We start from the raw sequence: 27,664 nt of genomic DNA, 5'->3' as shown, positions 1-27,664 counted from the left end.
CCATTCAAACATTACAAAAATGGAGGAAGCTTTATTTATATTATTTAACTTAAAGGGTTTTTTGGTAAAAGATTCAAGTCCTTGAATATATTTATGATTTTTAAAAAGCCAATTTTCATTTTTTAAATTAATGAAAAATATCTTGCAAATACAAATTTTCATGTAGATTTGATTTATATATAAACAGTGGCCAGAGACTGAATGAAAATTTTTCAGCAGGCATATATAAAGGGTAAGAGGTAGCTACAGCAAAAAAATGCTTATAATAATCCCCTTTGTTCTGTTTATAGTTTTTGCTAGTCAGTAAAAGAGGGTGTCCATCACCAGCTGCATGGAGGCAAGAGGGACAAAGAACTTTAAATGCACAGTGCTGTAAGAGTTTACTCAGGGAATGTTTTTACTGTCTACATTTTGCAAGTAGCTGTCCTGTGTTACAGTAAAGACCGAGGGGACAATGGTTCATGCCATACATGCTTTAATACCTGCTTATATCTGAAATGCGGCCTTTACTAACAAACACTTCTAACTCCTCCTCTTACATCCCTTTATCAGTCACTAGCCATGCTCCACCTTTCCTGGGAGCTCTGACAAATACTCGCTGTCAGGACAAACTTACATGACCACACCGCTGCGCTGCACTCAGTTCTTCAGCAGTCCTGCAGCAGTTGTTCTATAATGTCCTCCTGAACTGAGCCTTCCTTCTCCTCCTTTTAGATAATACCTGAAAGCTGGAGGCAGATGTGAAGGTTTATGTCTGCTGTCAGGCCTCCTGGCATGATATATGGAATAGGAAATCCCTAAGTCTTACTTATAAAAGAGGTTGAAATGGCTCAGTACCTGATCCAGAAAGCATATACAACTTTTAAGATGCGAAACATGTTCTCACAATAGTGCACTGAACATGATTTGCATCAACAAGTCAAACATGTTTCAGCCTGTGTTAGAAAACAAATTGAAAACAGCTTTCAAACACAGTTCTTGCTCCCTTTGCCAACAGACTCTGGTGGCTATGGTGAGTAAATTACACACACGGCGACTAATGATTCTGGGACAAGTCACAACCCCAGGCTTTTGAGGTTACGATCCATCATTCCTGGCTTTTGGTACTTTATTTCTTAGGTAATTTTTTAAGACTAACTCTTTGTTAGGAAGGTAGAGTAATGATTTTATTACACTGTAATACAGTATTTACAAAGGGTTGAAATAATTAGTTACTCAACCAATGAATTGATGGTAATCATATAGCTATAACTCGTCAATATTTTAAAGCAATACTAGATATCCATTTAATTTTAAGAAGGAACAAAAGTGATTTTCTGTTCCGAAAATGGCCTCATTTTTTTCTTTTCTTGCTAGCAGCTTAGTGTTTATGAAATTTCAAAGTATTTCACATTTTTGTAGTATAGTGCATGTCAGATAGTTTATGAAAAAAACCTCACTGAAACCCCTACAGATTCATATGCTTGAAAAGTGGGTTGTAATCTTAAGCAAAAAAAAAAAAATAACCAGATAGTTTTATATGTTTCAAATTTTGGGGTCCAAAGAAAAGAATAGAAGAAAAAGGAAAAGTGAAGGGCTTTCTAGTAGTTCTAACATTCACCGAAAAGTATTTTTGATATAGTGAAAGACACTACAAGATCCCGTCAAAAAACACCTCAAAAGATAATTACATTTCTCCCATGCCATAAAAAAAAAATGTTATTAAAAGTTTGACAGGGAATTTGTCATCTGCTAGCTAATGAAGAGTTCAAATATATATAATTTTCCTCAGTTTTTATTATAGGTGGTTGGGAGCTTCTAATTACTGTAGAAAGAATTGACCTAAAATAAATATTTTTCTCATTTTGATAACATAAGGAAATGGGGGGGTATCACTGAAGAAACATAGGAAAAAAATGCCCATTCTGAAAATTGTTGTGTCAGATATACACACCCACATTCATGGTATTTAGTGTTTTTTACTGCTAGAGATCAGATATTAGAGTATGTTATCTATTGAAAAATGACAATTGCTATGCATTTCCTTGACAGAATATTTTGTAGAGCTAGTTGTTTACTCTTTTGTATTGTTACATTATTGACTGATGTCTATCTTCACTTTTATTTTCCTTTTTTGAAGTTCTAGGACATGACTTATTCAACTTGATAAAATGTAATGGATTACTGTTCACACCACAGAATTATTTAAAGTTTTACAGTGTTCTTAGGATCCTTGTAAAAGGTGTGGTACATGTGCCAGCTGCTATCATTTGCTGTCTGAAACAAAACCCTTTTGACTATTCTAGAAATAAGAAGTGATTCCTGCTTTTCCTCAGTCTTCCTAGTCTAGTTATAATATTCCAGTTAAAATGTGCAGCCTGTCTTTTAGATGTTTCACCAGAAAATAAGTTTAAGTATCTGTCTGCCACCACAACATCACTAGTCATAAAAGCTTGGTCACAGCCTAGTCTGAGGATGGTCAACAAGCAATTCAACCACCAAAAGGAAGCTTAAACCTCTTAAGGAACTATATCTCCCTGAGAACAGAGACAGCTACCATTTAAAGAGGAATTTTATTTCTACTGTCCATAGAATCATAGAATGGTTTGGGTTGAAAGGAACCTTAAAGACCATCTAGTTCCAATCCCTCTACCATGGGCAGGGACACCTTCCACCAGCCCAGGTTGCCCAAAGCCCCGTCCAACCTGGCCTTGAACCTGTCCAGGGAGGGGGCAACCACAGCTTCTCCGGGCGACCTGTGCCAGTGCCTCACCACCCTCACAGTGTAGAATTTCTTCCTTACAGCTAATCTAAATCTACCCTCTTTCAGTTTAAAACTTACCCCTCATCCTATCCCTACACTACCTGATATAGAGTCCCTCCCCATCTTTCCTGTAGGCCCCCTTTAAGTACTAGAAGGCCTCTGTAAGTTCTCCCTGGAGCCCTCTCTTCTCCAGGTTGAACAACCCAAACTCTCTCAGTCTGTCTTCATGATGGCTATGCTCAAGCCCCCTGATTGTCTTCATGGCCTTCCTCTGGACTCACTTGAGCAGGTCCATGTCCTTCTTATGTTGGGGTCCCCAGAGCTGAACACAGAACTCCAGGTGGGGTGTCATGAGAGTGGAGTAGAGGGGGAGAATCACCTCCCTCGACCTGCTAGCCACACTTCTCTTGATGCAGCCCAGGATGTGGTTGGCTTTCCGGCTGCAAGAGCACATTGACAGGTCATGTTGAGCCTTCACTTCAGGGCTGCTCAATCCATTTTCCACTCATCCTGAATTTGTGCTTGGGATTGCCCCGACCCATATACAGGACCTTGCACTTGGCCTTGCTAAACTTTATGAGGTTTGCACAGGTCCACCTCTCCAGCCTTTCAAGGCCCTTCTGGATGGCACCTCTTCCCTCCAGCATGTTGATGGAACCACACAACTTGGTGTTGTCGTCAAACTTACTGAGGGTACACTTTAATTAAGATAGAGGATGAAATAGTGCTATAATGTTAATTTGGCTTTTGAAATACTATGTGCAAGATCAACAAAGCACACTGTGGGATAACATTTGACTATGTATTTACAGTCTGGGAGCACGTATGCACTCAATGGCTGTGGTCCAGTTGACATAGGCCACACATCTATGACTTAACCAACACACAATGGGAAGTGGAGACAAAGGAAGGGGTGAATTATGGGGCTGGTGAGAGGCTGGAAGGGTAGCATTTGCTGACAATAAAACAGAGAGAGATAGTCTAAGTCCCAGTGGCCAAAAAATAATTTTGAGTTTTGACTGAAGTTTTTTAGCATGGTAGAAGGGAGAGATTTTACCAGGTGAGGGGGTTTCTGTTATCCAGCTGGGAAAATATTTAATGCAAATTGTAACAGCATACATTGTAGATTACCAAAAGTTGCAAAGAGCTACCCAAAAGAGCAGAAATTGCACTGTTGAACAAAGGAAGACATGATTTATGAAAACAGATGTCAACTGAATGGTCACTAATAACAAGCAGTTTTTCTTCTCTATCTTGTCCTTCAGCTTCATCAGTATGTAACATTGTTATTGTCTTTAGCTAGATCACTTGAGAAATAAAGAGAAATTTATGTAATTTTCTTTTATTAAAATAGATTGTGTAATCAACAACCTATATTAAGGAATTGTTTTCAATATTACATTTATATACAAATAAAATTAAATAAACTAAAACAAAGACAAGTGTCCTGGTTCGGGCTGGAATAGAGTTCGTGTTTGTTTTAGTAGCTGGAGGAGTGCTGCAGCACACTGAGACCCCAGGGGCTCTCCAAGTCCTAGTGCCCTCACCTGTGTGCGGGGGCGGGGGGAGCACAGCTGGAGGGCTGGGCCCCGATTGGCTGATATCCCATGTCATGTGACATTTATGCTCACTATATAAAGGCAGGAGAGGTTGCCACTTTTGGGAGTGTTGCTGTGGTGCCTTTGTGTTTGGGATTGTTGGCTGGGAGCAGGTGGGTGTTGGTTGGTTGGTTGGTTGGTTGGCGAGCAGCTGTATTGTATGTTACCTGCTGATACTGCTGTCAGTGTATAATTCTGTTACTATTATTAAACTGTTTTTATCTCAACCCGCGAGTCTCCCTTTGCCTCTCCATTCCCAAGTGGGGGAAGGGTGGGTGAGCGACTGTGTGGCATTTAGCTGCTGAGTAGGCTCAAACCACAACAACAAGCAAATAAAATATGAATTCTATCACTGGAATCCCAAAATAGACAAACCTTCTTGGCAAAATTGCAGCCGTAGATGATATTTTAATAGAATTAAAAGAATAATTTGACAAAATAATTTTGCTTTGTCTCAAGAAACAAGAACATATTACATATACTTACATCCATCTTCCACTATGTATCTGGAGGCTGTCTTAAAAAACAAGCAAACAAAACCCCCCAAAAACCACCCCACGTTGTTTAACTGATGTTATTACATAGTTGGAAGGGTTGTTGCAAATTAAAAATATATATATATTAATGTGGGATTTATGTCTAAAGCCCTAAACATCATAAATTATTTCTTTTTTTTTTTCTCAAAATAAAATTCAATCTGATGCAATTTAAATTCTGTTTAGCAGAATTAATATCAAAGTTCAAAAATACAAAGCAATATTTTTCTCCCAGATTGAAAAATAAGTTTTGCACAAATGTACTTTCTGTCTCTGAAATATAAGTGTGTGAAAATAAAGTACTGAAAAAAAAAAAAAAGCATCACTGTCTGCACAACTACTGTCTGCAGGTACAAAAATAAGCAGCACCTTATGCTGTGTTTGAGTGTTTGGAAAACTTTTTATCATGATTAAATTTAATCTAAGCAAAAAGGAAACATTTAAAAAGTGTCTGCAGACTTTTTTATCTCTTTAAACCTACTTCGTACCTTAATGAGTATACAGCTATACCATTTCATTATGGGCTTTCTGGTTTGGGATGCACTTTTTTGTTCAATATAGCTAAACACCACTTCATATTAATTTTAATTGCTGAATACAAATATTATGGCTAAATACTGTGCATCTGGAAACAGGACTGCGAGACCAATCATTTTAGTTCCTGTATCTGGTGTATTTCAGCTCTCATATATCAACCCTGTAAATCTTAGAACAGTTTCTTTTTCCTTCTTTTTCCTCTATAAAGCAAGAATATAATTGCCATTTTTATTCCCTGTTCCATAATAGCTGTCATTGGATAATGGAAGAATCAATCAAACATCTTTACTTCATGTCCCTGCAGCAACAGAACTTTATTATTTTTTACCCCACTGATACTGAGAAGCCTAAATCAATATTGACAAAACATCAAATCTTTGAAAAGTATAACTATGATGTTTCTCAAAATGTAACCATATCACATCTGTCATAAATACAAAGAGCAAGGTACCAATCTTGCTTTCAGGCATACGAGTTGATGTAAATCACATCCTGGAAAGTTATCTACAATGTCAACATGGTAATGAGACAATAGTAACATTTCAGTGTATTGCAGTCATTCATAATTGAGTTATTAAGTGTGCTTACAGTCTCTCTTCCCCCTCTCTTTTTCTCCTTCCACCCCCAGTTGTTTCACTACTGTAGCAATGTCCATACCTACACATATCATACCGGGGGTGCTGAAAGAAAGAATTCTTGTTTACATTCAGAAATTCCAAGATGAAGTGCTTTTTTAATCTCTTCCTGTAGAATTCCTGTAGAATCTGTCTACTGTGAAGTTGCTTTCAAAAGTATATTTCACACTCTGTAAGAAGAAGTAGCAGTGATAAAAACACCCACATACAAATCTGCCAGCATGTCAGATGCAAATAGCCCTTAAAATGGATGTTATGCCTCTGCAGTACTCTTACAAACTTGCTGAAGCTCATTCGACAGGTCAGAAGTAATGGCAGAGAAGACCCACTACACCTGAACCCCTGTAACATCATCTCTTCATTACAAGGTGACTATGCTAAACCTCTGCCCTGTGGGCCACAGATGACCTTCAGTACAACCCATCCTGTCTACACTTCATTATCTGATGCTCTTCATATAAGTCACCCTTACCTTTTAAAAAAGTAGTACTAAGTCAGATTACTTTTTCTGGTGATTGATTTAACCAATCTCTAGCTGAAAAGTCCCCCTACAAGCACCTCCTGTTTAACTTGATGTCGTAGTTTGAGACTAGAGGGCAACTGAGCACCATGCAGCCCTTCACTTACTCCTTCTCCTCTCAGGAATGGGAAGAAAAATAAAGCAAATGGCTGAGCAATCCAGATACAGTGTTCACCCATTACGGTCATGGGCTTGTTAGGGGAATTAAAGAGAACATCACTTTAATTCAAACACTAACAAATACAACACTTAGCAGACAGAGCAGGACAGAAAGAAGTATTACCAAATCTTAAAAACACCTTTCCCCATGTTCCCTTTTTTCCGGGCTCAGCTCTGCTTGCAATCTCTCTACTTCTCCCTCCCAGCAGCGCAGGGGGCAGGGGATGGGAGTTACAGTCAGTTTACCACTCCTTCCTTCTTGGGAGGTGGGGTGAACACTGCACATTCCTCCCCTGCTCCATGTGGCTCCCTGCTCATGGGAGACAGTCCTGAATGATCCTGCTCTGGAGTGAGTCCTCCCCACGGGATGCAGCTGTTCCCATGCTGATCCAGTGTGGGTTACCCCCCCCATACTGCAGTCCTCCCAGCACCTAACTACAACAGTGGGAGCTGCTTCCCCCCTCAGAGTCCCAGCTTCTTTTAAGTGCAGTGGCCTGTCTTGGTGTGGGCTACTCTACAGGCTTCAGGTTGTCCTCTGCTCCACTGCGGACCTCTATGGGTGGCAGGGGGGCAGCCCTACCATCTCACCACAGGATACAGGGGTCTCTGCTCCAGTGCACCTCTCCCCCTTCCTTCTCCTTTCCACTGACCTGGGTGTTTATCCTTCTCCCAACTCTGCCTCACAAGTCCCCACCCCCCTCTCAGGTTCCCCTTCTTAAATACATTATCATAGAGGTGCACCCACCATTGCTAATTGGCTTGGCTCTGTCCAGAGGTGGGTCCGAATTGGAGCTGGGGGTGCTTTGAGCAGCTTCTCACAGGGTGCCACTGTTGTATCCCCCCCGCTACCAAAAGCCCCACCACAGAAACCCAGCACTCGATAACATCTAAAACAACCAGGCAAGCAAGTGCAATCTCCCATGACATGGGAAAAACACACATTTGATGAAGGGACAGGAACACTCATACACATGTGCACAAACATACATGTAAATATTTAACTGTTTGTGCATTCACCACACAATGAAAGGAGAACGTGTGTTTGGCATGTGGTAGATGCAGACAGACATTATAATAAAATGTGTATATGTGACTACCAAGCATAGTGGAAAGATATGCTCTTACTGTATAACAAGGAGCTGATCTCCCTTGTGGTACAGACGTGTGTATTTAGTCAAAAACCGTATACATACAATTAATGACATTTCTCCCCCTCATTTTTTTTTTTTTTTTTCCTGAATGGAAGGAATAGCAGGAACTGTAGTCTCCTTGTATGACTCTTGGAATGATGGACCTTTTGTTCATTTCTTTATCTAGGACTGCTAGAAAATATCACTTGTCAAAGCTCCCAGGCAGGTCTGGTGTTCACAAAGCAAGTGACAAAGCCAGCAGAGCCTTACATGTTCAGCATACTTGTAAAGTGCAATGCCTTAGCTCACATGTATACATTTACAAAGGTTACCTGATTTTTTTCAGTCAACATACATAAATAAAAGACTCCAGATACTTTTAAAATAACTGATGATCCACATTAATGTACGTATTTTTGCAAGTGTATAACATTTCAGTATCTACTACTGTGTCCTTAAAGTTTTTCCATGGCCTCCCAGAGTTGATCACATCAGTAAAAAGGTACTGTCTTTCCTTAGATTAGGACTATCTAAGCAACAGATGTCCTCCAAACAGAAAGGCATGCTATTTTGGGTATGTGTAAATGTACATATTGTACATTGTACATTAACACTCACTAATGTTTCCATGGAAAAACATCCTCTCTCCTTTTACAAGGCAGAGAGTGCCAATAGTTCCCTTTTTTGCTTGCAGTACAGACCAAAAGCTGGCCTTGCCTCACTGATGCCAACAAAGCTTCTTCTACTATCTGGTTCTCTAGAACAGCTCCCAAGTGTTTTGAAGGACTGTCCTGAGCCTGTCAAACCCTTGTACTTCTGACAAAGATGTTTTGAGTCTGTCCTGCTTCAGTCTCAAAGAGTAAAAAAAGTATAGTTTCTGTATGGTCAGAGTTTACTTAGTAAAGTGAATATTACAAAGGCATCTTAGTAATCTGTGAATAATGTTTAATTTTTTAGACTGAGCAGCAGAAGAATGTACCTTTAGCTATACTTCAAATGTTAAAGTATTGACTGCTATATAGCATACTTGTTCATGGTTGAGGTGATTTCACCCATTGCTGGTCAATTTTATCTGCTGGTGGTATCAAATCTATATTTGCTGTGTCAGTATAAAGGTACTGACATAATTTCACTTGCTTAAAATGCAGTATCATACATTATGAGCTAGTTATAGCTACTGTTTCTCTTTTCCCCTTATTTTAGTGTATGCCCAATACCAGTATGAAAATTCACAAATTACTAACTCTGCCTCAACATCACCAGTCTGAGAAAGTAGTTTAAATCTGCACAAAATACATCTGTTCTTAGTCATGTTGGTGATTTTAAACAAATATATAAACCTTTCTCCTGTGAAGGAAGGTATACAAAGTTCTAAAATAGCACTGAGAGTAACTGAAATTGTAGTGTTGTCTATCAGACATTTACAAATCTTGAACAAGTGCTGACACTGACAAGTATGGCTTTATTCAGAAATAGAAAAATTTACCTTATACTCTACAAACAACAACAAAATTTATGTCCCTTCTTAATTGGATTATGATTACAGTATATAAACATTATCAAGTAACATTTTACATTACATTTTACATTTACATTTAATATAGGTTTCTTGCAGAGAGCATTTTTACTTTTTCCTTACCACTGAGATAATGGAACCCATGCAGTTTATGCTGCCTGCATATATATAGTATGTATGTATATATACAGTAAGCTTGCAAAATCTAATTAGCTAATTTGTTTCTAAACTGTGTTTAATATGTGGCATAGTTTAAGACATATGACATCAAGCATTTGATTTGACAAGACTGCTTGCCTCTACATAAGCATGCTGAGCATCAACATACAAGAAAATAGGCAAGAGAGTTAGACAGCACTCTGCTTGAGAGTCATATTCTAGAGCCACACAACACCTTTCATGTGTTTGATGAGACTACAAGTTTTTCCATGTTAAAGTCAACAAGTCACATATTATAGGTGAAGCATTGAAAACCAAAGGGTGATCTGGATAAATTATCAAAGTGGGAATCAGGAGAGCAAATACTGTCATATCCTTAATACATGACCTTCTGAAAGTCACTTAGTAGGTTTCTGCTCTCATTTTCCATCTTCAGAATGAAGGAAGAAAAGAAATTGACTTTATTTCTTCCATCCCTGTCTGCATTCTGGAGTAGAGACTGTATTTAATTGATATTTGCAGAAGAACAAACACAAGAAGATATTGTCCTTGGCTGTATCCCACCAAGGCTACAATAATTTAATTACCACTCAAGAAAAGAAATATAAAGCCACCCATTTTTTAAAGTGACAAGTTAAAGCTGCTTTTACAAACACTAGTTAAAAATGTGCTAAAATTTGCACTAATGTTTCTGCCTGAAAGGTCAATCATTAGAAAGGAAACTCTTAAAAGGCATAGCAAACCATGCAATTCACAATTAATTAACATTAATGATGATGTAGATAAAACTCTCTACAGTAAATACAACTATAATGTGAAAAATAATTTTTAAATACAATAAAAAAAGATTAAACCAAACAGGGATATAAATAAAGAGCATGTAAAAGGAGATACCACAATTAACAGATTTTGATGCCATTATGCTTGTGTGTCTGAAAACATAAATTGTTTCATAAATGAAGAAAGCAACATGATTTAAGCACTTTTGAAGCAGCAAGCTCATTTAACTATTTTATGAGGTAAAGACACTTACTATAAATCATTACTACACTTGTAGGAGGGCAATATAAATTGCCTTGATAAGATACGACTGATTTAAAATACACTTCTTTAATAGCACTGGCTGAATATAAAATACCCTATAACTAGATGTGGTTTGAATTCTGAAACTGGGGGTTTGTCAGCGTGTACAAGCATTTGAAAAGTTTTTATTAGTAAGAGCAAGAGGAAGAAAGAGTGAACCACACTTCTAGAATATTCACCTCTTTCATATTATTGTAATTATTTGACAAAATTACAGAAAGTCAATTTAAAAAAGTATGAAAGCTTCAAAAAGGCTTCTTCAGTATGGTGTCTGAATATAGTGTACCTCTTTACAGAACATATGTATCCAAAACAGAGGCCTATGGCACCTATAAATTAAAAATATACTCATCAGGACAACTTGCTTTGAACCCAAGTATCAGTGTACTGAGGAAATATAACAAACCACAGTACGTATGTATTCTGTACCACTGTGATGGCATAGCCAGGTATAGCATGACAACACTTACAGGTAAGTGTGTTATGTAAGGTTGTGAGCAATGTGACCACCAGAGGGGCAAAGAAGGGTGGGAGTAATGGCACATATGAGGCATAAAAGAAACTGAAAGATGCAAGAAAAGAAGATGATAAGCACAGGGGACTGTAAATAGGCAGGGCATGCTGCTGAAAGCAAAGGATGACTGGCAACACAAAAGAATAGAAGATGAACAGTGTGGGTAGCAGATGACATCCCCTCATTTGTTAGTATAAAAATATCATATATCAGCAAGGAAAATCAGAGAAGAAAAGCCCACCTACGTTTTCATTTCTCTCACTGAGGAGCTCTTGAGCCCAAAAAACCTCCACCTTGACATCTAAGAACCACCAAGGACCCCAGACATCAGTGCTAACCATATATAGAGTCATGGTGGTGTGTTCTCACAAGTAATTTTGGATACAAGTGTAAAAGACAAATAATTTTACATACATAGTGATGATGATGAATAGAATGTAGAATTTACAACTAGCAAGGAAAGTGCTGATAAAAAACAAATTGAATAAACTTACAGTTTAAAATTTTCTTCATAACATTTCCATCACAGCAATTTCAAATTCCCTGGTACATATGTGTATATACATTCAGATGCGATACATGCAAATTAATATGTCTCCCTGTTAGGAACAATTTAATTTGTAACAATATTTTTTTTAATCTATGAGATCCATATCTTTGGTAAAGGCTATAGGGGTAAAATATTTATTTCTCTTTTCAGATGAAATATAAGAATAAGAAAGGTGGTCAAGTGAGGTCTGATAGTTTGTTTGTACTTCAGAGTAGATTTATCCTTCAACCACCCTCTTGGGTGACTCCAATGCTTTGTTTCATACTCTGGTGTTTGAATCTTATCCTTAGGCATGTTTACTATAAAGTCATGTACTTTAACTGACTTTGGTAGAACTACACTCATTAACCTCATCTAAAATTCTGGTTTATATTTTCTGACAAGAACAATAGACTACTCAGTTACACTTCTAAACACTATCAGTCTTCACTATAGAAATCATTGAAGACATAGACCCTTCAGCATTAGAACAAGTTTGAAATTTGAAGAAACCTCAAAAAAATAAGTTTATTAATGTACTTGTTTTGGCTGAGATAGAGTTAATTTTCTTCATGGTAGCTAGTATGGGGCTGTTTTCAATTTGTGCTGAAAAGAGTGTTGATAACACAGGGATGTTTTAGTTGTTGCTGAGCAGTGCTTGCACAGCGCCAAGGCCTTTTCTGTTTCTCACCTCACCCCACCAGCAAGGCGGGTGGGGGTGCACAAGGAATTGGGAGGGGACACAGCCAGGACAGCTGACCTAAGGGATATTTCATACCATGTGACATCATACTCAGCATATAAAGCTGGGGCAAGAAGAAGGAAGTCAGGGATGTTCACAGTGATGATGTTTGTTTTCCCAAGTCGCCGTGATGGAGCCCGGCTGTCCTGGGGATGGCTGAGCCCTTACCTGCCCATGGGGAGTGATGAGTGAATTCCTTGTTTTGTTTGCTTGTGCACGTGGCTTTTGCTTTACCTACTAAAATGTCTTTAACTCAGCACATGAGTTTCTGCACTTTTGCCATTCCGATTCTCTCCCCAGTCCCACTAGTGGGGGGGTAGTGATCCAGTGGCTGTGTGGGGTTAAACCGTGATAATTAGTTAAAATGTTGTATGAATATGGAGATTAAATTCCAGGCCACTGTATAGTATTGAAGATAATAGAATAAAACTGTTGAAGAACCGTAAGGCTAGATTTGATAGGATGAGTAACAACAGAAAGGGAGGAAATAAATCATAGGGTTGTTATAAAATGAATAAATAAATATTATGTAAAAGTATATTTCAACACTTTTGTGTGTATTTTGTTTGTTGAAAGGACATTGGTGTTATTAATAGTTGATATTTATAATAATCTCCCCGTATACATGCAGATATCTTCTAATTTTGAAGAATGGAAGGTACCCAAAGGAAAAGTTTTGCTTAAAGAGAAATTTAATATGCCCTTAAGTGATAAAGAACACAGCTCAATTTTTAAGAACTCTTAGCAGGTTTTCTCCCCTTTTACAAGCTATTTATCTACCTTTTCATACATAACTACCCTCCTCACAGAGGAATCGCTATTTATTATTAGGTGAGATTTTCAGACCTGTTTCTGTCTGTTTCTGCAGGTTTTGCAAAGGGCCAGTCTCTGCCACATTCAGAATCAGCAGCTATTTGTACAGAATGTGAACATACTGTGTGTGTCATATCTTCCTTATGATCAAATATGATGTGAAAATAGTAAAGTTTTCCTATATTCGCTTGTCAGTTTTGGTTCGGGATACTGCTGGAAATGAGAAAAAACGGACCTGAATAAAAATGAGGTAATAGCGAAGAAATATTCAAACCACTTGTTGAAGAAGTTTAGTTTGGACTGGGTTTGAACTTCTGGAATAAGGAGCAGACTTTTATTCTGTTGTATGCGTAAATAGTGATGAGCACTGAGAAACAAAGTGATAAGGGCATCATACTGCTTATACTGTAAAGCAGGTATACTCTGTGGTCTGCTATGTAGTTTTCCATCACATGTGCCTATCCTTGCTATGTCATTTTCATCTATGTACGTAGACAGAGGGCTATATTGTGCTCAAAAATGTATCCACTGGTCTGGAATAACTAGGAACTACACTTACTGTGAGCACTGGGGTTTATTTGCTGGGCAGCATTGTCATAGCCTAAAAGAAGCTAGATAGGTTAGGGTGAGATATTATGCTTATCATTTAAGGTTTCATATGACATAGTACATAAATAACAGTAAGAAGACTTCTGAAGAAAGTATAGTACTCCAAACCAGTCAGATTACTACTGTACTTGTAAAGAAAAAAAGAATAACATGGTTATAGGTTCTGTTTTGGTGTAAACTAACCATGAAAAATTGTTTGCATTTGGCACACTTGTAAACTAATCAATGCATACCAGATAACGTTTTTATGGAAAAGTATGTACTGTTGAAAACATGGGAAGTTCCTCCTCCCTAATAAGTTAAAATCACATTATTTTCATTAGAAACAACTATAAACAATAATAATGAAGAAAATATCAAAGGTGACTGTAGGAGGGACCTCGTACAGAGGGCGAGACTGGAGTTAGACCTCACACCAATGTGACGAAAGTCATTCTCCTTTATTTACCCGAATAGCACCAAGATATACAGAGCCAGACGGTCACACGCTCTGTGCTTTACAATCTAATGGCTAAAGGCACTTATCACGCACCCGGAAGTGTTGTGATAGGTCTGCATCATTAGTACGTGTACACAAACTAAATCTACTTTGTGGTTAGTGCATCCAGGCATTCAAACAGGAAGGAAGCACCAGCTTGGCTTCCTCATTCTTGCTCTTCCAGGTGACCCCAAGGGCAGGATTACCACGTGGAAGTTTTTTGTTCTGAGACCCAGCCTGGATTATCCAAACCCTGTAGGATCAGTGCATGACCCTGATCCCCCAAAAAACCTACCCCAGGTGACTACTTTGGTCAAGGACCAGCTATCAAAAAACAGACAAAGACCTCTTATCTAGGGAGCCCTGAACCACATTATTTTGTTTTGGGTATTATACAAGAGATAATCTCAGAGTTTTGGGGCATTTTATTCACAGTAAGAGAGCCTCAACTTTACAAATGGTATTTATTAGTTTTAGAAACATAGCATTCATATGTACAAAACACATACAAAACCCCAAGGGTATTACATGCTTCATGTTCACACTTTCATTTCTCAACGTTGTTTTTAAAAATCCTCACTGGTTCATCTGGTTTTGATCATTTTTCTCAATGTCCCATGAGAAAGTCTACTACATAAGTCTTCTACTCACCTTCCTGAACCTACCTACTTCTGTCATACTGACTTACTTTGAACTGTGAAACCCCAATTTTATCTGATGTCCTATGCAAAATAAATTTATGTACTTGACTGCACTCTATAAAAATCTTCTGGGAAACTTATCAAAAATAGTCACCTATCCATTAAATTAAAATGACAAAGAATAAAAGTATATGTCTCTTTTTAGAGGTCTACAGGTCATCTGGTGTAGTTTGTATCTGATTTGTGCCATTTATTTTGACTGCTTATGATAAGATCACATTTTCTTTTGTATGCTGCATAGCACCGAGTACTTTACAAAAACAAACACAAAGATTGTTTTAAAGTCGGTGTTTTAGAAGAAGCTATGAATTTTTTCCATAAATATAAAACTAATTATTTGGTTATATTTAGGTTATCGGGTATTCTCTGAGACAGAAGGTAAAGCAAAAAAAATATTTGAATAACATTCTTAACATGGATTGGCTAAATTAATTTTTATTTGTGGTCTAAAAGACCCTTGCACTTCTGGATGTGGTAACAAGGCATTAAGAATCCCTTTCAATTTCTTTAGACACATGAACATGAAATAATGAAAATATTACCAACGGTATTGCTAAAATGTGTATGTATGTATGAATATATTTGTATGTACGTGTGTATATATATATATATACACAAATCCATACACAAACATGAGACTAAAGCGTATATTTGGAGTGCTTTGTACAATCATATAATCAATCTCCCTGGGAATCTTCTGATAAAGGACAAAGCAATTATTTTTTCTTTCTCTTAATGTAGAAAGTATCAAAGTTGGAGCAATAGAAGTTCTGATGAACTATTTAACAGGCAGGGTACAAGACTCTAGTCTCTGTCTCTGCCTGATAAGACCATTTTGGATACACTAATCCATATTCTATCCACAGAATTATTAAGACAAAATTTGAATCCTGACTTTGTTTCCTAGACAACTCCATGATAGAAAACTAATGTTTTTCTGTAACTGTTTTTTGGTGTTACTATAACATACACAATGCTGTAAGAAGAAGCATAGCTTAATTTATCTGTAGATAGGAGATCATGGAATGTGATACAACATGAATATGACACAAGTATTACCCTGATATGTTTGTACTAAGGCCTTGCTATATTGCAGTTCTAATTTAAAGAAGATCACACACCTCATAAAGAAATAACTCATTTCCCTAGGTTTGTTTCATTTTGTTTTGGTCTTTTTTCTAAACTTGATGAAAGTGAAGCATCTCAAAGATGATTTTATTTTTTAGCTTTTATAAAGAAATTAGCTTTATAACATATTGAAAAATCTATGTAACAACAATTTCAAGATGTTTTCCTTGAAATTTGACTTTCTGATGAGAAAATTGAAAATTAAAAGATCAGCCATAGGTTGATCAACCTGAATATATATATGTTAGGGCATTAGGTATCTGAAATCTAAAATTCTGTAAAATTAAAGTAGTGCAGCAGGGAGTATTTAGTTGGAAAATTACCCATTTAGAAATCAAAGGGACGATTAAATTAAATCAACAAGCTGTCATTATTCAGTTCTTTTATGGAACTAGCAGATTAAATGAATCAGCATAACTGCATCTTCTTATGTATAACCTGGGTTTAGTCCATAGACTGACATAGATTATTCTATTAGATCCCTGTTAAAGTCTGTGGATCCCCCTTTTGAAAAAGAAATAAAGGAGATGGTGAAATTAGATGAAAGTATGAAAGATGAATCCTTGCTCAGTGGTCTTGAAAATCAGAAGATAAGATTCAGATAACTGTTGCAGACTTTTCAGATTATTGTATCATAAGTATACATTCATCAGCATATAATAAAAGCACTCTGAAATAATATTTCTCCTATTTATTCGATGGTAGATAAGGTTATTTTATCTTCATGGTCTATCTATTTATTTTTTTAGTCTATCTATTTATTTTTTTTATTACACAGGGTAAAGATTTTCAAGATTACATATTTTCATAACATTTTCTCTATGGCATGTCCTATTTTAGCTTGTCTTTTGAATTATATTTTTGATCATGCAATATGTACTGAGTGGAATTTAAATGAATTCTCTTTATTTGAGCCTGTTCTAGTTCAATTACTATTTTTCAATACCTGCTGCCTAGTTTTGAATAATGATATATTCAGTGAATGTTCAAAGAGTTTATAAACAGAAACACTATGTGACAGCTGATTTTTTTTTAGAGTTTATATTTAACAGATTCTTAGTTGAACTATCTTTAAGTCAATTTAGTATATGCTAAGTAAACCTCTGCTACTTTAAAATGTATCTGCCATATTAAAATAAAGCAAGCAAATGAGAAGAGAGAACTTACCTGCTCTCTTTCTAACCCCATATTTTATAATGCCTTGAGGGCAGTGCATGCTGGGGCACTTCTGAACTGGGGAAATGCCCAGAAGAAGTTGATAGAACAACTTTCAAGAGACACTGTTAATATATCATTGGTAAGAGAAGGCCATTGGGAATGAGGAATATCAGATCGAGATTCATTAGACAAAAGGACAACATAAAGGAAAAGAAGCAGAACCTGGTAAGAGGAAAAATGGAGAACTAAATAAAAAGACAGCAGATCACAAACTTTTTGGATAATAATCTTAAGCTTCAAAACTGTGACTGAATTTAATTTCACTATTAAAGATATTAAAAAAACAGATAAATATGACACTCTAAAGAAATACCATACTGCTGAGATTTTTGAATACCTGTCTTGATACAGAATTTGATGTTTTATTGATACCATATTCTATTTTCTGTTTTCACATGAGAAGATACTGAAGGGCCTATAAAATAAATGATAAGTAAACATCACACAACATTTGTCATCATTTCAGAAGAAAAGCATGAAATGTCAGGATAAGATGCTGAAGTTCTGACTTTTATTTTATAATGTGGGATATTTCAATTTAATTCAGTTTAAGTTTTCAATTATTTTTATTTCTTATGTATGTCACACAGGGCAACACTTGTGCTTCTATCGGTTTTTGTTTGGAAATTTCCTTGAGGGAATATTAAATAGATTTTCATTCATGAGAAAATTAAAAAAGATATTCTAAAACAGTTGACTCTTTATGACAAGAAGCACAAAATGGCTGAAGTGTATTGAGAAACCAGATAAGGAAAACTTAAAATAATGCTTCTGTTTTGTTTTGTTTGTTTGTTTGTTTTTGTTTTTTGTTTGTTTGTTTTTCTTTTTCTTTTTTTTTTTTTTTTTTAAATTAAATAACCATATTAAACTTATACATAGCATATTTTATATGCATGTGTCAATGGCAATGGCATTTGTTTTCTTTCACCATGAAGATCACCTGACCTATAATATTTGTCCTCTAAAAACTACACTGTAGTCAACAAGAGGTGTCACAGACCAGTGTTTCTTTGATACCCAAATTGATCACAAGTGATGTGGCTTCTCCCCAGTAGAGGAGGTATTTCTGTTGCAAACCAGAAAATTCATTCTATAAGAAGTATTTCAAAATAAAATGCACACTAGCTTGTTACTGCTTTCAGATTTGCCTTTCCTTTGACCACATCTCATTTCCACCAGGATATTAGGGAGGAACTTGTGAGAGACCATTCTGGAGCATTCTTTCCCCAGAACCTGTTCTCTGGGTTTTACCATGAATAAGTCTGATCCTATAGTACAATTTTTTATGTTAATACTACAGCACTCCCCCTTTGGTGGGCTCCAGCATAAATATTTTAATATTATATTGATATGAAGGGGTATTTTCATTGTTAGCAGAAGTACAGAACTCTAATCACAGGGGCTTAAACTCATAAGGTTTAGTGGGGAAAGATCTAAACTCTTCACCATCTCAAAAGGATCCATCACATTATCATTTAATAGTAAGGGTATCAAGAGAGACTAAGTGTTCTTAACCCTTGTGCAGTGTTAAAATTTGTGGAACATACCTTTCCTCCTCATCTCAACTCAAATTTTACAGCCTGTAATTAAGAGCATTCTCTCCCAAATCTGTAAGAATTCAATTTGACTGAAACCCACAAAATTTAGAATTTTAAGTGTTCATTCTTTTTTTCATGTGCTTGAGCCAAATCTTGATGTGCAGTTTAAAGAATATCATTGCTATATACTTGCAACATATGCACTACAACGACTTAGTGTAATGGAAACATGCAAATAAATTAGAGGGCTATCTTTTCAACTATATTTCCTGGCAAAATAATAAAAAAAAAATTTCCTCATACCACACTTTTTTTTTTTTTTTTAATATTTTGGCAGTTAAATAAACATTCCAGTATTAAATTTTAATTGTAATGTGTTATAATGGCTGATGTACTTGTAGCATCTAGACTTCTTGTGTACTTGTTAATTTTTTTTTGTATAAAAAGAGAGAAATCAAGAAACAAACTACTCTAATGTTTCATGAAATTCTTCAAAACTGAGCACTCTAGCAAAGATATACATTTATCATTGACAGTCAACATATGTGTATGACTTGATTACAATTTTTCACATTTATCCCACTCTCACTTCCACATGTTATAATCAGAAAAGTTTAGCAGTCTTACCTGGCGGTATCAGACTAAAGTTTTAGCAGCTGAAGTGCAGTGTGTCACTGAAGCAGGGTTGCAGTCACTGAGAAATGGTCTACAGGTGTCTGCTAACACAGTGAACAATGGGGAAAAAATGCTAGGGAAGTAAAAAAACTGCTACTGGGAAACAGAACCCATGTAGGAGGCAAGTGTAATCTCTGGATATACCTATATGAGTGAAAAAAAAAAAAAAAAAAACTGACTGTGGGGAAAAACATAGGCCTCTGCACCGTTAGACTGATAGTGTAGCCCTGGGTCAGGGACTTGCCAGCTTCACAAACAGTGCCAAGGCAGACGTGGGAGACAGCACTTGCCAGGATCATTTCTGATGGACAGTTCACACATCATAACCCTGTTTTGCAGAGCAACAGAATTTACCCTTGTAAAGAGAGGCCATGTTATATCTGTGAGTTTTGGGACAGACAGCAAACCCTCTACCATTTTGTTACTAGTATAGTAAAGTCACAGTAGTATAGTGTAGCGTAGCATAGCATAACATTGCATAGAACAGTACAGAAGGGTCACTTTCCATTACTAACATCTTCTCCCATAAGAAAACTTAAAAAATGCTATTTGGCAACTAAATAATTTCAAACTGTGAAAAAAATATCTATCTTTGTGACTTGCTTATAAAGCTTCACTTTTACCACACACACACAAAATTCTAACCCTCAAAGTTCTTGACCATGAAACTCTCTTACTTGAAAGAATCTTCGAACTTGCCAACTTAGAATCCTTCACCTTTCTGCCAGATCCCTTCTGCCCAGGAACTTCTGTTTCCTTTAAGAGTGTAAAAAGGATGAAGCAAAAGCACAGAAGAGGGCTGCAGCAGTTATGGAGGCAGCAGAACATGCCAGTGAACATCGTACCCCCTGTTGACAAGCTAAGAATAATTGAATGTCAACTAGGTTTGCATTAAGGGTAAGAACAATTTATCAAAAACTAATTCTAGATATTTGATTATATGACTATATAATACCAGCAGACTGCTTCACAGATTTAAAAGAGTATGTTTCAGTCCTTCAGGATTATTGACATGAACTGAGAAACCTGGAGGGTAACTAGTCCCATGATGTCATCTTTGCTGACATACTAACTTCTTAAGACAGAGTCCCCCTTTCAGGAACAGCAGAGCTCTACGTTTCTGTCAGATCTAGAGAGGTTCTTTTACCAGTGATATTGTAAAATGAGCAGGTTTGAAGACCAGGTTTACATTTTACGGTATGCACCGGTTTGTAGCTTGCATTCCTTTTGCACAAATAACAAATATCCCTTGAACTTCTGCTACATTCTCTACCATCAGTTATTAATTAATATAAGGCAGGATATCCTAGCAGCTCTAAAAAGCAGCAGGAAAGGAGTTTACTGAACAACCAGATTACTATACTGTCTGCCAATTTATGCCAGACACTGATTCAAAAATCTCTTGAAGACTCCTTCAATTCACTGTTGGTAATGCATGTATAAATGCATGCCTGCTTCTCACTTGATTTTTCACCATATAGCCTAAACTAGACAATCAGGCACTCTCTGAAATTCACAGGGAGACAGATCTGGGAAACAGATAATGTTCAAGATCTTGAACTGGGAGTAATTAAGGAGTCTGGAATCTAAAATGAATTAATCCTTCCATGTAATCCTTTAATTAGACATATTTGACGATGTATTTAAGAAGTTAATACAACAACATAATAGGGAATGTAGAAAGTAGAGTGAGAAAAGAGAAAGTGTCTGGCAGGCTAAAAGTGAAGATATAATTGAGGAAATTGCTGACATATTTGAAATAATCCTTTTAGAGTTGTTCTGTTTTTGTGGAAAACAAATCTTCTTTTTACCCTGTAGTCTGCATCTCTATATTGATATACATTACTGTCAGGTGAATTAAAGATTTTATTTTGCATCTGTTACCCTTTGTGGGAAAACAAATTAATTTTGGAAATAAGCAGTGGATACTAATTTTGTTAATATTCTGAGCTATCATATTTTAAAAATATTCAACAGCTGATGTGAGATTTATTATTAGAAAATTAATGCTGAAACCTTTTAATTTAAAATGTGATTTCACTCCAGAGGGAATATAGGCATACTTCAGAGAAAGTCTGCTTCTGCTATCAATAAACTAGAGTATAAAATTTAGATTATATATGGTATATATCAATACAACACCACCATGTTACAATCGAGGCATTAAGAACACAACAAAACTCCAGAAGAGGAAGAGGAAAAAGGATTTTTACATGATCATTAATGGCTAATGTAAGTCCAAAAGAAGTAAGAGATATTTTATAAGGAAAATAAGGAAAAAAGTATATTAATTGAATACTAGAATATTCAAACATTATTACAAGTATTTAATTTTTATATTCAAGTTTCTCATTCCCTTCAGCTTTCATAATGAAGACAAGCATGTGTGTAAAGTGAAAGAAAATAATGACAGGGTAAGCTCTAGGGATTGAATTGAAGTGAATTTACTAAGCTAATAGCAGATGAAAGAGAAGCTAAAAACTCTAATGGTTTCTTTCCTGCAGATCTTCTACACATGCTGGATCATGCCCACATGTCAGAATCTGAGGGAAATGAGAAAGAAACAAAGTCTTTACTGATCTTTTTCTGAAATGGAGAAATGGAGCAGTGAGCCTAGGAAGGTGGTTTTTTCAAATGTTGAAATAAATTGCCACGGAACTGACAATTCCGCCAGTGTCTGTGTCCTATCTATATGCTATCTTTGTGATGATCATGCTAGTTATTTTTCTTCTTGACCCAGCATCCTCAAGCACACCTCAGCAGTACTGAACTTCTTACTAAGATTCACTTGTTCTTCCTAGCCCATCCTATTCAGTCAGGGCTGACTTCAGAAATGGATGCTCATTTGTCTCAGAAATTAGCAAGAGCCCCATAGTCAAGCATCAAAGAATCATCCGTTTACTCAGTTTTCAAAGTCTTATTTCATCCCTTTAAAGCTACCCTCAGGAAAATCTTTACAATCAGAGTGGCTTCCGTGTTCTTTACAGTCACCACCGTTATCAAATAGGGTCTTGTTAAGAAAAGTAGTATTGAAAGCCCATCAATCAGCATACCTGGGGGGACTTTGTGATGTATGTCATGATTTAGTCTGGACTGGTATCTTAATCTTCCTAAAAATTCTCAACAGCAAACTACTTTAAAATATGTGAAAGAGTTCATTTCAAGTAGTTGGAATTAAATCAGTATATAAATAGTAATTACTGACATTCATCCAGAGACCTATAATTCTTATTTTGCAGGAATATGTTTAAAAATTTGACTTTAAAGTTGAATAATAACAATGACACAGACTATATAGCTGAAAACTAAAACAGATTAAAGAAAGAGTTTTTTGCTGAGAGACAGGTTTTGCATGGAGGTTGTTTTCTGCTGTGATCTCTAAGCATTAGTTATGAAGAAAACCCTTATTATATTTTACTGTATTGTTATTTCCAAGATGATCTTAAGTTTCCAATAGTTTGTGTGGCAGGTGCACCGGCCCAATGAAATTGTGGCTCCCTGGCCGTTGAACCTTTCCTGTGCTCTTGTTCTCAGGATTTTACAGTAGTTTGGGTCTTTGGCCAACAGGGGCTGATATTGACCACAGGTCAGATTCGGCTGGAATATAAATGGAGTCCCTGGGGGGAGCCTCACCTCTTATTACGTGAGTGATTGATCATTTTGGGTTGTCGTTAAACCCCTGGTTGGTGTTTTAAGTTGTTAAACCCCAGAAGATTGTGTGGTGATAATTTGTTCTCCTCTCACGGATATTTGGACCTGTTGTTTGTATGTTTGCGGAATGTTGATTAATTGTGTATAAAAATAAATTTTGCTGCTTTTTTGTTTGTTTGTTTGTTTTTATTGTTATGTGGTTTGGGAGTTTCCACAACAGTTTGGAAAACCTAGTTGTTTGTTGGTTTTAGGTTTATATTACTGTGAGTGAACTATGTCTTTTCTCTGCTTCTGGAATTTACAAATAGAAGAGCATGGGGAATTTAATCCTCTCATTTTGCTTTCATTTTATTTAATTTAAAAACTTCTTGTGCTTTTCTGTGCGACTTATTCCAAGTGAGTTCAGATTAACCTACTGGTTTTACCAATGTTTATTTTTATTTTATAGACTTCCAAAACTCTTCTTCATGGCTATCAGATTTTAAAAATGTTCTTGAAGTCTAGGGCAAATGAACAATACACCATGTTATGTTGTTTTCTATTTTCTATGTTATTTTTTTGATTACTTCTAACTTTGGTACAAATAACAGGAAATGTGGAGTGGACAATTCTGAAAAATTAAAAGTTTCTAATTTTTGTGTCTGTGAAAGTATAATGCATCATAAGAAACTGAAAATATATTGCCACAGCAGTACTTTTAAGATCATCATAAAAAAAGTTCAAAATACTGGCAGCTAATTGAAATTAATTTTAGACATTTATTATTCTCCAGTAAATTTTTAAAAACTTAGGTTAACTCCTATGCCTGAGGAAAAGAAATATAAATAAATTATTGCACTGAGATAAAATTGCAATGACTTTAGGGAGGCATTTTATTTACTTTCTGCTAAAATAGTGAGGTATGTGGTTTTTTTTCAAATCAGATGGAACAGCTTAGCTATATTTCTTGAGGCTGCTGTAGATTTTGTGCTGGAAATCTTATATCTTGATAAATGGTTTGTTTATCTACTTGCATATTTGGCATCATACACAATCATTGCTTAAATAGATACTGGTACTAAATCCACTTTCCTGACTTCAAATGTTACACTTTACCAAAACAGACAGAATCATCTTTTGCTAACTTGCCATAATAAATGCAGAAAATCTTATGAGATTTGATTAAATAAAAAAGAAGAAACACACCTTTTCAGAGCATCTCAGTAGTTTTTGCTCTGACAGCTTCAGAGCTTTAAAGCACATACCTTGTCTGGTGAAACCACTTGTGCAGTTACTGAGAGCAATTAGATGTCTGATGGTGACCAACTTCTGTTTCTTTCAAAGAAAAATCCACTCAATGAAAACATTTCACAAGAAATTGAGTGTTGCCAAGCTGTAATGAGTTTCCTGACATTTGAGGAGTTTGCCACATTCAATGGGATCTTATTATAGTAGTCCCAGTGGGTGGTAATAGAGATACTAGATTATAAAAAACACATCTTGCATAAGTCAGGTTTAAAAAACCAAACCTTTACTGAACCAGAAGTGAAAACTGCCTAGCTAGTATACTGAGGGTTATCTTAATTTTCCTATAAATTTAGTTTCTGAAATAATAAAACTCTTCTATTTGTCCCTTACTGCCAGTGTTTAAACACTGTCAAAAGATGTTGTCATAGTATTCATGACTTTTATTCCCTGTCTATATATCAGACAAGAGAAAAACTTTATGTGCAAACTAAATAACACTCTCCTCTCCCCAGTAATCTTCCCCTCTCCCACCCCACCCCTAAGAATACATTCAGTATTTGGGAAACATGAGTGAAAAGGGAAAAACAGAAGGAAAAGACAATTTTAAAAAGGAGTGGATAATGTGTGAAAGTCTTACAATTATATATAGACTCTGAGTCCTTGGGACAGGACATATTATTTTGCTCTGGATTTATATTATACCTAATATAATAGCTCATGATCAGAGCAGCAAAACATTACCATCATCAAAGAGTAGATCAGTCAATGAATAGGTCTTCAGGAAGAGCAACAGATAGGGAAACATGACAGAAAATTACATGAAGTCATAAAGTGGTAAATTCACGTGAGTCACCTGTCACTAATATCAAATCTTACATGAATGGTAGGAATACATACAGAATATAAAACAAGTTTTCAAGTTTTTCTCTTACTAGAGAAAGACAAGTATTCAAACAAAAAGCATGTAGAAATATGCAAGCATTTATTTTTTTTTAGTTGCAAAAAAAATCTAAAACAAAAGTCTCCAAAGAAACATAATTGTTGCTCAAATACTAATAGAAGTTCTGTTACTTAATCTAACACTTTCAGACCAAAACTTATGTGATATGGGAACATATATTTTAACTACTTTTTTACAGAAATTACTTCTGGTTTAATAAAGAAAATGCTGCTCTTTTTCATCTTATGTCAGACTTTAATTTAGATTAAAATGATTTTTTTTCTAGACTTAATTTTATTTTTACTTTAGAGATTCTTATTTATATTGCTTCATGCAACTATTATACTGTTATTAATGATCTCTAAGTATTCTCATATTTAGAATAAATTACACCATTTTTCAGGAACTTTATTTTATGGATAGCTCAGGGAACTAAGACTGCTGTTGGAGTGGATTTTGGTTTGGTGGGTTTGTTCGTTTATGGTCTCTCCTCTCCTCTCCTCTCCTCTCCTCTCCTCTCCTCTCCTCTCCTCTCCTCTCCTCTCCTCTCCTCTCCTCTCCTCTCCTCTCCTCTCCTCTCCTCTCCTCTCCTCTCCTCTCCTCTCCTCTCCTCTCCTCTCCTCTCCTCTCCTCTCCTCTCCTCTCCTCTCCTCTCCTCTCCTCTCCTCTCCTCTCCTCTCCTCTCCTCTCCTCTCCTCTCCTCTCCTCTCCTCTCCTCTCCTCTCCTCTCCTCTCCTCTCCTCTCCTCTCCTCTCCTCTCCTCTCCTCTCCTCTCCTCTCCTCTCCTCTCCTCTCCTCTCCTCTCCTCTCCTCTCCTCTCCTCTCCTCTCCTCTCCTCTCCTCTCCTCTCCTCTCCTCTCCTCTCCTCTCCTCTCCTCTCTTTTCCCTTTCCTACGAACTTATTTATATGTCCCAGAAGGAATTAAGCCTATTTGGGGAAAGCATGGAATAACTGGTGAGTGTCCACTATAACATCCTTATTTTTATTAGCTATAAGTCTGTCATCCCTGTCATTTTTTTTTCTACCAAAATGTGGAAATTTAAATATATGTTACAACCCGTTTTTCCACAGAATGACCCTCCATTTGCCCAGATAATTTTCAGTTTGGATTCTGTTGTCTGATGGGTTTACATCTTATCCTGTCTTGCTATTATCTGGAAACATAAATATTCAGATTAAAAATGGATACTTTAATTTGTAATCATAACCATGCCAGAATGCAGAATAAAATCACACAGTAGTTCTTCTAGCATCACTGAAAACAATGTAGAATAAGCTATGCTCCAAAATCACACTGATAATCAGTTGAACAGCTGTTTACTAGACCATACAAAACCAAAAATCCCATTTATTTCTTTTAATTTTATTTGATTTGCAACTGTTTTCTAAAATTAGTCCAAACTCATAAAGTTATCTTTTTAATAATGGATCTTTCATGAATAAATAAATATTTCAAAGATAAATAACTATGTTTACAATGGCAATTCAGTCTACTGAATGAAACATTAGTTGTCACTTATTCATCCGTCATCGACATGAAAATTCAATATTTCTTCTTTGCCTGTTTTGCTAGTGTGAAGAATTATTTTTAGTTATCTGGCTGCTTTAACATAAAAAGTCTATGAAAACTGCCTTTTATAAACAAAATTGTGTCTCACTTATGAATAAATTATTAGCTATTAAAATATGGGAATTTAGAGGGTTCCATGTTAGGGACCAAAAGTATAACTCAAGATTTACACTTATAGTAAATATTTTAAGTATAAGTATCTGATCCCATTAAAATGACTGAATTAGCCTTTCACCTCCTTTCTCCAAAAATATTACTTCAGCTCTGATACCAAATAAATATTTTATTATACCAAAGTAGATTGTAGTGAACCACCATTACTACACATTAGGAAATCAATCAAGAAATATTTGTCACAAGGAGAAACATTCTGTAAAAAATAAATTAAAACTGCTGTGTAAATAATAATATGTAGATACAATTGATAAAGACAAAGCATTGTAGATATAGGAATAATAATGGTTGAAGAAATAAGTAATTAAACTGTCTTTCGAGGTAAGTTAACTTTTCCATAATAGCCAGAAACACAGTAAAAACTCAAATTACAGAGCAACTGAGAGTACAGAATTCTAGTTCTAGGTACAAAGGAGGAGATCCAAAGAAGTTTTAGGAGGAAAATAGATCAGTTTACCTGTCAATACTGTGAAAACCAGTATTACTAATGAGAGACAAAACCTGATAACCAAATGAAATATATCTCCAGTAGGAGGAAAC

Source organism: Tyto alba, unplaced genomic scaffold (genome assembly GCF_018691265.1).
Source record: "Tyto alba isolate M040663 unplaced genomic scaffold, T.alba_DEE_v4.0 Super-Scaffold_14, whole genome shotgun sequence".
NCBI lineage: Eukaryota > Metazoa > Chordata > Aves > Strigiformes > Tytonidae > Tyto > Tyto alba.
Note: the sequence above shows the minus strand (reverse complement) of the source record.